We start from the raw sequence: 12,535 nt of genomic DNA, 5'->3' as shown, positions 1-12,535 counted from the left end.
TTTATACTGGAGTGCTCGGTGAAATTTGGACCGTACACAAGCTAAGGGTTCAAATCTCCAAAATATTGCTAAGACCAGTAGTTTCCAAGGATTGGTCGAAAGGGACCTACTCACTGATTCAAAATCATTATCTGCAGGATTTCGAGAGTTGTGGATGTTTACTTTAGTACCTCACGGGCTTTATCTGTAATATTTCAGTTTACTCGAATTTTTATAACGACGGCTTTCACACTATTGCCTTTTTCAAGGTCAATACAGAAGTTTTTTTTTTTAAGAAAAGATGTATAAATTGTGCACTTTTACTCTTATGGTGATTTCTCCGTGTAACGAGCAATCAGTCGATAGCTCTCACACTAGTTGGCATAAGGTGTCGGGCATCAAGACTTCCCTACGGACTTATGCTCGGAGTCTTCATCACAAGCCCACTTGACCTTTGACAATAGGTAGCCCTTTTCGATGTTCCTGACTAAATCCATTTTTATTGATGATTTTTTTTTTGGATTAGATAAGTATGATTCATCAGGGTCCAAGGTTGCTACTATACTATCAACATAATGTCGAGCCTAGATCTTAGAAGTATCGGCCAGTGTGTAGTGAAATTTTAATTAATTAGCTTACAACTCACTAAGAGAGACTTAATAAAAAGAACTCAATTTTGCATTACTTTCGACTAGTCATTGGGATTTTTAGATTTTATATACCTTGTGTGTTTATCATTCTCGCATTAATGTATAGAAATTAGGTTTTAAAACCTACTTTTTTTTAACTTATAAAAATAAAAATGCACATTTTTTTTCTAAAAGATTTTTTTTTTCGATAAAAATCCACATGAAGACCCCCAAACCTAAATCTGACATTGTAAAGTGAAAACGAATGCAAGAGATGCAAATAAAACAAAAATGCTTAAAAATACTTAAGAATACCCCCAAACCTAATCATAACATTGTCCTCAATGTTAAAGAAATCAAAGAGAATTGGGTTGCCTCCCAACAAGCACTAAGTTTATTGTCTTCAGCCAGACACAGTGCATCCTTAATTATTTTGGTAAACAGGGTTCGTCAAATTAAGGAATTCGATCAATTGCCCATCGGCAACACAGTCCACATAAGGTTTTAACCTTTGGCCATTGACTTTGAAAACCTGTCCACAACTGAGGTGTGGGATCTCTACTGCACCATAAGGAGAAACCTTTTTCAGTACAACTGGTCCATCCCACCTAGAGCGAAGTTTACCTGAGAAGAGTCGCAACTTGAAATTGAATAGCCAAACTTTTGACCAGGTTCGAAGGACTTACGGTTAATGGTTTTATCATGAAAAGCCTTAGTCCTTGCTTTATAAATTTTAGCACTTTCATAGGCCTCATTGCGCAACTCTTCAAGTTCACTTAGTTGGAGTTTTCAGTTAGGACCAGCTGCTGCCATGTCTAAGTTAAATGTTTTGATAGCCCAGAAAGCTTTATGTTCAAGTTCTACCGGTAAGTAACAAGCTTTTCCAAAAACTAATCAGTAGGGAGACATGCCAATAGGAGTTTTATAGGCAGTACGGTAGGCCCAGAGAGCATCATTTATTCTTTGAGACCAATCTTTCCTATCGGGACGTACCATTTTCTCTAAGGTGTGTTTTAACTCCCTATTGGACACCTTGACTTGTCCACTTGTTTGGGGATGGTATGGAGTAGCAACTTTGTGGGTGATGTTATATTTGCGAGCCAAAGCCTCGAAAGACCGGTTGCAAAAATAAGATCCTCCATCACTGATGATGGCTCGGGGTGTGCCAAAATGATAAAAGATATTTTCATGTAAAAATTTAACCACAACCTTGTGGTTATTAGCTTTAGTGGTGACAGCTTCTACCCATTTTGAAGCATAATCAACCCCTACCAGAATGTATTCGAAACCAAAAGATGGTGGAAAAGGGCCCATAAAGTCAATACCCCAGACATCAAAGATTTCTACAATTAAAATAGAATTAAGAGGCATCATATCTCTACGGGAGATGGTACCCATCTGTTGGCACCGTTCACAAGTTTGGCAAAAGTTATGGGCATCTTTGAAAAGTGTGGGCCAATAAAATCCACTCTGTAAGACTTTTGCTGCAGTTTTTCTACCCCCAAAATGTCCCCCACAAGCTTGTGAATGGCAGAATGAAAGAATACTTTGAAATTCGCATTCGGGGACACATCGACGAATTACTTGATCGGGACAATACTTGAATAGATCGGGATCATCCCAATAATAGAACTTTACTTGTGAAAAGAATCGGTTCTTGTCTTGAGTTGACCAATCATCAAGAATTTGTCCTATGGCAAGGTAATTCACTATGTTTGCAAACCATGGTATTTTCATTCCTTGTACCTCAAATAATTGTTCATCTAGAAAAGAATCGTGTAAGGGTGAGGTATTTTTAGAGGGCTCAAGAAGAATCCTAGATAAGTGGTCTTCTACGATATTTGCAGTTCCTTTCTTATCACGAATTTCTAGGTCAAATTCTTGTAGTAAAAGAATCCATCGAATCAGACGGGGTTTGGTGTCCTTCTTTGCAAGAAGGTGTCGGAGGGCAGCATGATCAGTGAATATGGTAACCTTGGATCCTAAAAGGTAAGATCGAAACTTGTCTAGCGCGAATACTACAGCTAGTAACTCTTTTTTAGTGGTGGTGTAGTTCAATTGTGCATCTGAGAGTGCTTTACTAGCATAGTAGATGACATGAGGTACCTTTTCTACCCGTTGCCCTAAAACTGCCCTAATGGCTTAGTCGGATGCATCACACATCAGTTCAAATGGAAGGGTCCAATTAGGGGGCCGTATGATAGGTGCAGCTAATTTCAAGCGAAGATTTTCAAATGCCTCCTCGCATGCTTCATCAAAGGCAAAGGGAGTGTCCTTGGCAAGAAGATTGCATAAGAGTTTGGAAATCTTATTGAAGTCCTGAATGAAACGACGATAGAAACCAGCATGGCCAAGGAATGATCGGATTTGTTTCACAGTTTTGGATGGAGGGAGATTGGAAATAAGATCGACTTTGGCTTTATCTACTTCAATGCCCCTCTTGGACACGACGTGTCCCAAGACTATGCCTTCTTGAACCATGAAATGGCTCTTTTCCCAACTTAACACTAGGTTGGTCTCCTTACATCTTTTCAAAACTAAGGTTAAATTTTCCAGACAATCGTCAAAATATAGGCCAAAAACTGAGAAATCATCAATGAACACTTCTAGAAAGTTTTCCACCATATCTGAAAAAATGGCCATCATACATCGTTGAAAAGTTGCGGGTGCATTGCATAGTCCAAAAGGCATCCTCCTATATGCAAATATCCCAAATGGATTGGTAAAGGTGGTTCTCTCTTGATCGTCCGGGTAAACAGGTACTTGATTATATCCAGAATAACCATCTAGAAAACAGTAGAAACCTTGACCAGCCAACCGTTCCAAAATTTGATCTATAAAAGGTAGAGGGAAATGGTCTTTCCTAGTCATTGAGTTGAGTTTTCTGTAGTCAATGCACACCGCCAACCCGTAGTTGTGCGTGTTTGTATCAATTCTCCTTCCGTATTTTCAACTACAGTGATATCTGATTTTTTGGCACCACTTGTGTCGGACTTACCCACTTACTATCAGAAATTGGGTAAATGATTCCGGCATCTAATAACTTCACCACTTCTTTCTTGACTACCTCCTTCATGTTAGGATTGAGTCTTCTTTGCATTTCTCGGATGGGCTTTGCATCATCTTCGAGGTGAATTCGATGCAAGCAAACGGAGGGGTCAACCCGTTTCAAATCGACTACAGACCATCCTATGGCATGTTTATTTTTTTCTAGCACCCTTAAAAGTTTAATTTCCTGTTTCGTAGATAAGTTGGCTGCGATGATTACAGGGAGAGTATCTTCTGGTCCTAGAAAAGCATACTTAAGAGTTGTCGGAAGTGGCTTCAACTCAAGTTTACGTGGAGAATCAATGGAAGGACAAAGTGGTGTGCTAGCAATGGGGGGAAGAGGTTCAGGTTGGATCTTCCAAAGAAAGGAACTCATGGGAGATTGGTTGTCGAGTAAGATGTTGACTTCTTCTACGGCCTTGTCTATATCAAGGTTGTCAATGTCAAAATGGGCCAAGCATGCCTCTAGGGGGTCATCTGCTAAGATATAGGGAAGGGCTTCCTCTACAAGATCATCCATTTCATCAATCAGGCAACACTCGTCTTCCCTCACATGTTGGTCAGCGATATGAAATACATTCAACTTAATTTTCATATTCCCGAATGATATGTCCATTGCCCCAGTTCTACAGTTGATACATGCATTGGCTGTCGCTAAAAAGGGACGACCAAGAATTACAGGGATTTGTTTTTTTAGGTTGGGCACATGTTCCATATCAAGGACGATAAAATCTACTGAAAAATAGAATTTGTTTACCTTGACAAGAACATCTTCAATCATCCTCCGTGGCATCTTCACAGATCGATCAGCCAATTGTAAAGATACTGAGGTGGGTTTTAATTCACCTAACTCAAATTTTTTATAGACTGAATAGGGTAGAAGATTCACACTTGCCCTTAGATCTAAAAGTGCTCGATCAATGGAGTTATCTCCTATGACACAGGAAATAATAGGAGCACCAGGATCTTTGAATTTTGGAGGGGTGTTGTGTTGGAGAATGGAACTTACCTGCTCAGTAAGTAGGACCTTTTTAGGCACATGTGTCCTAGATTTTCGCTTTTGGGTGCAAAGGTCTTTGAGAAATTTTGCATAACGGGAGGTCTTTGAGAACTTAAGAGGGAACTTGTTTGATGGCATCAAGGAGCGGGAGGTTGATTTTAACTTATTTGAAAACCTCCATCATCGCTTCTAGTGAAGTTCCCTTCTTGCCAAAGGGAGTGGGTGCATTAAGTGCTTCAGGGAATGGGGCCTTTGGAATGTGAGTTGTGGCAGATGGTGGACTAGCTGAAGAAGGTTTTGGATTTTCGGGTGATACATTCCTCCCCTCTTCTTCACCTTTCTTGTTGTTACCCTCCCCAACCTTGTTGTTACCCTCCCCAACCTTATTATCTATTATATGTCCACTCCTAAGGGTAGTCAAAGCGTTGGCTTGCTCATGATTTAATCAAGTTTCTTGGGCTACATATTGTCCCCTGGGATTACTCATTGGTTGACTTAGAAGCTTGCCTTCCTCTCCCTTGTTTAATGCATTAGCTAGTTGACCCATTTGAGATTCGAGCTTAGCAATTGATTGCGTGTGAGAGTGCAATAATTGTGTGCTTGCCTCCAAACCTTGAAGGGCAGTCAACACTTTCTCCTCAAAGGTTGTATTTCTTTGGGTTGGAGGAGGAGGATGTTGAAATTGAGTTGAGAGACGGTAGAGATGAAAATTCTGAGGGTTTTGAAAATTTTGGAAGTAGGGTTGGGTAGTATTCGAAGCTTGCTGCCTTCAAGAAAAATTTGGATGATTCCGCCATCCCGGATTATATGTATTGGAAAATGGGTCATTACCCGGTCTGGGCTGTGTTTGAGCAGCAATGATGTGTTCTTGCACGAGTTTGGAAAACTGGGGTGCTGAGGGGCACTCATGAATCGGATGCGATGGGCTAGAACATATAGCACATACTTGTGCTTGGGAAGAGCTAACGTTATGTCCTCCTATCATCAATTGGTCGATCTTATGGGACAATGCATCTACCTTGCTAGACAGGTCCATGGAATGACTTATGTCATAAATGGTCCCTTTTCTTTGAGAACTCGGGGGTGCTTGACGAGAACAGGAAGCTGTTGGGAATTGTGTCCCAAAGCCAATTTTTTAATTGTAAGAAATTGAATTATGTATATGTTTTATTAAAATGAATAAAAGTTTATTCTGGCAATTTTCTATTTATCACAAGTGTTGCATCTTCAAATTGAACTCCTGTGTATTGTGATGAAGTCCTTAGGACTAATTTGGTGGATAAAAGAGGTTTTATCATTTAGTCCTTAAAGCAGTTCGCGACCAAATGACGAGCTGTCAATTGGACGATAGCTATGTCAAGTATAGGTCGTTGTGTGCCATTTAGTTGGTTGTCCTCTTAAACCAAGGAGTGTGGAGACACTGTATGGCATACAGGTGAGATGTAGGAGTACATCGTCACTGAATAGTGACTCACCTGCGTAGCACTCCACTGTCGGGAGTTAGCTCGTAAAACGTATGGGCATAAGTACCCCTTAGACCTGAGACTGTCACGGTGACTTGCAAGCAACTCACTGTACTTAGGCACTGGATGACCTGAATTTCTAATTCAGGGATCGGAAGGATGCTGGGTGCAGTCAAGTACTCGCGAAGTCTGTGTATGAGTCAAGATGGGATTGACCGCTCCAGATTTTAGGAGTTGATGTCTCACTGTATTTCAATTCAGTAAAACCTTGGCCAGGGTAAACCAAGTGATAGGTCACTTGATTTGATTATTTGAAATACACTATGGATGACCGGACCCAGAGGTCGACAGTCTTCTCTGAGGTCATCTTGAGCATCGAAGGTCATAGGGATGAATTATGCAACAACCATACGTCTAGGTTCTTGAATGTTGCTTTGCATATTCGACCTATCCGGACGTCGGGTATCATTGCTAGATGGTCACCTCGATTAGTGTATGGAGTAGTCCATGTACTACCGGCTTAGTGTTCGAACCTATCGGAGTCACGCACATAAGTCAAGTTAAGTAGGAAGGACTTGATCCAATTTAATTGAGAATTAAATTGTGGATCATTTGAGATTTGATTTTGTCTATGTTCAGCTAGCACTGAACATGAGGTACATACTGAATTTCATGGATGTGTATTTAATTATGTCTGTATTCTGGCTTAATCAAGTTTCAATTAATGTAATTGAAATTGATTTGGACTCATTTGTTGAGTTTGTTTTTGAATTGGATTCAAATGAATGTAATTGGGTTTCATGATGATTTTATTAGAATTTATTCCATATTTATTCTAGTCCAAGTGTGACTTGGATTGATCCGAAAATTGAACTAATTGGAGTTCACATGAATCAGATTCATGTGGAATTTTTCCGGATCCAAAATCTTTCAAATTGGTCTTCAATTTGGTTTAGAACCAATGATGGACCCAAACCCATTTGATTCAGCCCATTTGAATTAACCCATTTAAGTCAAGTCTGAAAATTTACGTTTTTGCCCCTCAAATTTAATGACACGGGTTGTTCTGGTTTCTTCCTCGGTCCATGGACCGATTTCTCTGCATATCATCTCCCGTGGACCGCTTTTTCCTTCTTCTTCCGAACACATCATAGGGCGCTTGATCTTCCCTCTTTTGGCTACCATTTGAAGATCCGAAGAGACGTGTCTCTTCGGTTTTGAAACCTCTTTAACATAGGACTGATTTAATTGAAATCAAACGGTTCAAAAAATTCAATAAAATCGTGAAACGTTTGGCGTTCACTCTTCCCTTTTGCCGTTTTCTCTTCCCTGGTTCAGCCTTTTCTTTGCCTATAAATAGGCTGGGGTTCTCTTCATTCTTGGCTAGAGATTTGATCTGGGGAGAGGGGAGATTCGTGATCTTTTGAGTAGCTTGAAAAGAGAGGAAAAGGAAACGGGAAGAAAGAGGAAAAGGAAACGGGAAGAAAGAGAAAAAAAAAAGGGAAGAAAGAATTTTTTGAAATTCTTTTCTTCCAGGGGCTTATTTGCAAAAGGGTTTTTGCACTATACAGACATCATCCTACCTTTCTGCATTTCTTGGCGTGCGTGTGAAGTAGAGGGTCCGTACATCCGGGCCTTGCATTGCACCAGATCCATCAGTACCAGATCCGGCACCAGATCCAGTTCCAGATCCAGTTTCCGATCCAGTACCAGATCTAGCATCTGATCCAGTATCTGATCTAGCACTTGGCCCTGTACCAGATTCTGTTCCTGAGTACCTTGACCATCTTCCGCTGCGGGATCGAGGTATGGTAAACATAATATAGTTATGTTATTTATTTATACCTGTTATAAATAAATAGATAAAATTTTAAAACTGATTTTCTGACCTGGCATCCGATTTTATCGGATTTTGCGGGATATTTTCCCTTCAACTGGTATCAGAGCCAGGTTGACCGATGGAATTGGCCTATAATATCTAGAATTGTGCATGATTTAATTTTTAAATTTAGATTAGATCTAGATTTATTGATAAAATATCAATCTTGTGCTGAATTATAAGGTTGTCCTGCTATAAGGTTAACCCCTTATAGTGAAAAGGTTGTCCTAGCACAAAATTGAGATTAATTTGTATCATAAAATAAATAGTTTATTTTTGTGAAATTATGCATAATTGATGTTTATGAAATTTCAGTTTTAAATTTATTATGACCATAAAGTTTAAATATAAATTGTTTATATTTGGAATAAATTGACACCTTGAATCCATGATCATAATACATTTAATAAAGAATTAAATGTTGAATTTAAAATTTAAAATTTGAATTTCAAATAAAGATTTAAAATTCAAAATTTGAAATTCGAATTAAAATTTAAATTTGAACATGGGTTTTGGGGCATGGGTTAGCACAATCAGATTAGTTGATTAGGTTAGACCTAATGTTAGAATTGAATTGGAATCAATAGTTGTATTAGACTAAATTCATTTTTCTAATTTGATCAAACTCAATAGTTTTGTTGATCATGTCCAAACACTTCAATTGGATCTGATTGTGGCTCAGTGGTCAAGCCTGAGTTCTTAATGACTATCTAAATCAACTTGACATACCATTTGGTGTCTAAGGCAAGTTGGATCTACGGTTATTAATTGGGGCTACCTCTTTCCTGGCCAACTCTGTTGGTGTCTAGGAAAGACGGTTAATGGCGGAACCCTCCCGTGATCTCTCTTACCTGGCCAAAGTGGTCGTTCAAGCTTTGATTTAGATATCTTGAGACTTGGTACTCACCCATGTCAATAAGGAAATCAGTATGACTGATTTAGATGTCCATAGACCAATGAAATTCTATGTCCTCTATATGACTCAGTGCAGTCAGTGGGAGGATATAGAATTATCAGTCTCTCTAAAATCCTCTAAATTATTAGGTCCTTAAAATGATATAGTTATATAGATAACTAGGTCATAGCCTCCCATTAAAATGGATGATAATTGGTCCAGTATTCCAGTTGGACATGCAGGACGCTTCCGTCTGGTGTTCATCTGAATATTGGAATTATCCTTCATTATATGATAGCTTTTTGAGCTATCTGATTGTGATTAGGTTGGCCGAGCTTTCCTCGGGCCTGATCATACATTAGGTAGTGTCATCGAGTTAGTTCATTAATGGTTGGATCTGACCAGGATTTTCAGTGGAGGCCTCCGCCTACTGATTACCACCTGGGGCAAAATAAAATACTAGAAATTATTTAGAGAAATAATTGGTAATGTACCTACCCTTAGATGCATATGGGTTGGCCGAGCTTTCCTCGGGCCTGTATACAGTCCATGTGGATTCTAGTACCCGCTAAGGAATTAAAGTAATTCCTCGAATTAAAGGTAGAGGCTATTAATTCGATTAAAATAGTGGGAGAAAACTTTAGACTAAAGTCCAAATCTTTAGGATTAAATAAATCATATACTGATTAGTTGGGTTTTTCCTTTATTTTTCAGATATGGCTAACTCATTGTCCCTCTGAACACTATTAGACAATGATAAGCTTAATGGACCTAACTTCGATAGCTGGTATCGAAAGATGAAATAGTATTGGAGCATGAGCGGATCCTGTATGTGATATCGGATCCTGCACCTGAGGAACCTGCAGCCAATGCACCACGTGCAATCAGAGACGCTTATCAGAAGTGGCTCAACGATCGCACTACAGTGCGTTGCATCATGAGGGCCTCGATGAATGACGAGTTTAGTCGTAAATTCGAGGAAGCGCAGCCAGTGGAAATCCTTCAAATGTTGAAGGAGTCTTTCGGTACACCTGATGATGTTGAACGACATAAGACCTCCTGCGCTATATTCAATGCCCGCATGAGGGAAGGGGCATCGGTCACCGATCATGTATTGTACATGGTCGAACAAATTGATCGCCTAGGTAAACTTGGCTTTCCTTTGCATGAGCAATTGGGCAAGGATGCCATTTTGAATTCACTTCCTAAGTCCTACCTGACCTTCCTTAGTCATTATAGAATGACTAAACCTGAAGTATCCTATCATGGTTTGCTAGGATTACTGCAGACCTATGAGAAGGATCACCAACTCAAAAAGGAGTCGGTGAATGTGGTAGGTGGGACTTCTGCAGGACATTCTTCCTTTAAGAAAGGAAAGAAGAAGAAGGTGCAGAAAGCTCGTGCTGGGGTCTCTAAGCCCAGCCAGACTAAGAAGCGTAAAGCCGATAAGAGCAATGCAGAGTGCTTCTTCTGTAAGAAGATAGGTCATTGGAAGCGGAACTGTCCGGCTTACATAGCGTCCCTTGATCCAAACAGGCCTAAGAAGAAAAAGCAGCAAACAGTTGCTACACAAGGTAATTATATGATAACATCTTGTAATTTTTCAATTTATGATTCTACCACTTGGGTATTGGATACCGGAAGTCCAATTAATATTTGCAATTCATTGCAGGGACTTCAAGTTAGTAGAAGATTCAAGAATGACGAGAGATTCCTGAACGTTGGAGATGGAAGATCAGTTCCAGTCCTAGCTTTAGGAGTCATTCAGCTTGTTTTTGAATCTAGAGTAGTCATATTAGATGATTGCCATTATTGTCCAACATTTTTAATGAATGTCATCTCTGTAGGCCTTTTGGCCAAAAATGGTTATTGTTTATCAATAAAAGAAAATTTTTGTGATATCATTTTGAATGGTATTAAAATTTTTCGTGGACAATTGAAATATGGCATTTATACTCTATCACTGCCTGTGAATGTAATGTACACCTCTAATAAACGCCTTAAGTTAGATAATGTCAATGAAGCCTATTTATGGCATTGCCGGTTAGGTCACATAAATAAAAACAGGATAAACAGGTTAGCCCAACAGGGCATTTTAGAAATCAATGATTGTGAATCATTGCCAACTTGTGAATCCTGTCTTCTGGGTAAAATGACCAAATCACCTTTTTCTGGAAAGGGTGAACGAGCCAGCGATGTTCTTGGCCTCATACATACTGATGTATGTGGACCTATGAACGTAAGTGCCAAAGGTGATTATGCCTACTTCATAACCTTCACAGATGACCTATCCAGGTATGGGTATGTCTATCTGATGAAGCATAAGTCGGAATCATTTAAAATGTTCAAACGATTTCGTAATGAAGTAGAAAAACAGACTGGAAAGAGTATTAAGATCCTTCGGTCAGACCGAGGAGGAGAATACCTTTCCGGTGATTTCTTGACTTATCTAGAGGAGAATGGGATTCTCTCACAATGGACCCCTCCAGGAACACCTCAGCATAATGGTGTATCCGAAAGGAGGAATCGAACTTTGTTAGACATGGTTCGATCCATGATGGGATTTACTAGTCTGCCTCTATCTTTTTGGGGTTATGCTTTAGAGTCTGCGTGTATAATACTAAATAAGGTTCCAAGTAAGTCTGTTAAGAAGACTCCATATGAGATATGGACTGGGCATAAGCCGACACTTTCATACCTTAGGGTTTGGGGATGTCCGGCTTATGTTAAACGTTCTCAAACTGACAAACTTGGTCCTAGGTCCGATAAGTGTTATTTTGTAGGGTACCCCAAGCAAACTAGGGGTTATTACTTTTACCTTCCTAATGAACAAAAGGTGTTCGTAGGACTTAAGGCAACATTTTTGGAAAAGGAATTCCTTGGTGAAGGAATTGTTGCCTCTAAGGTTGAACTTAGTGAAGTTCAGCAGGTGGAAGATTTAACACAATCTACTGAACCCACAGAATCGGTTTTGATTAGATCAAACCCGGAGCCCAATGTAGAAGCACCATTAAGGCGATCCGGTAGAGTGCCGCGTCAAGTGGATAGATACTACGGTTTCTTGGTCCATGACGCGGATCCTATTGAGCTCGATGAGAACAATGAGGATCCGATCACCTATATGGATGCTATGCAGAGGTCTGACTCTGAGTTGTGGCTTAATGCCATGAAATCCGAAATGGAGTCCATGGAAATCAATAGTGTATGGACACTAGTTGATCCACCCAAAGGGATAAAACCCATAGGGTGCAAATGGATCTTCAAAAGAAAGAGAGGCGCAGACGGAAAGGTGGAGACCTATAAAGCCCGTCTGGTTGCCAAGGGGTATCGTCAACGTTATGGTATCGATTATGACGAGACTTTTTCCCCTGTGGCAATGCTAAAATCTATTCGGATCATGCTAGCTATAGCAGCATATATGGATTATGAAATCTGGCAAATGGATGTGAAAACAGCTTTTCTAAATGGAGAGCTAGAAGAAGAGGTGTATATGATACAACCTGAGGGTTTCATATCCACAGACGAGTCCAAAGTATGCAAGCTACAAAAGTCCATTTATGGACTTAAGCAAGCTTCTCGAAGTTGGAACATACGTTTCGATAAAACTATCAAAACGTATGTGGTGTGCTGTCGTAGGCAACC

The sequence above is a fragment of the Phoenix dactylifera genome, chromosome 13, assembly GCF_051530095.1.
Source record: "Phoenix dactylifera cultivar Ajwa chromosome 13, Ajwa_hap1_PhDact_Kaust_v1.1, whole genome shotgun sequence".
Classification (NCBI taxonomy): domain Eukaryota; kingdom Viridiplantae; phylum Streptophyta; class Magnoliopsida; order Arecales; family Arecaceae; genus Phoenix; species Phoenix dactylifera.
Note: the sequence above shows the minus strand (reverse complement) of the source record.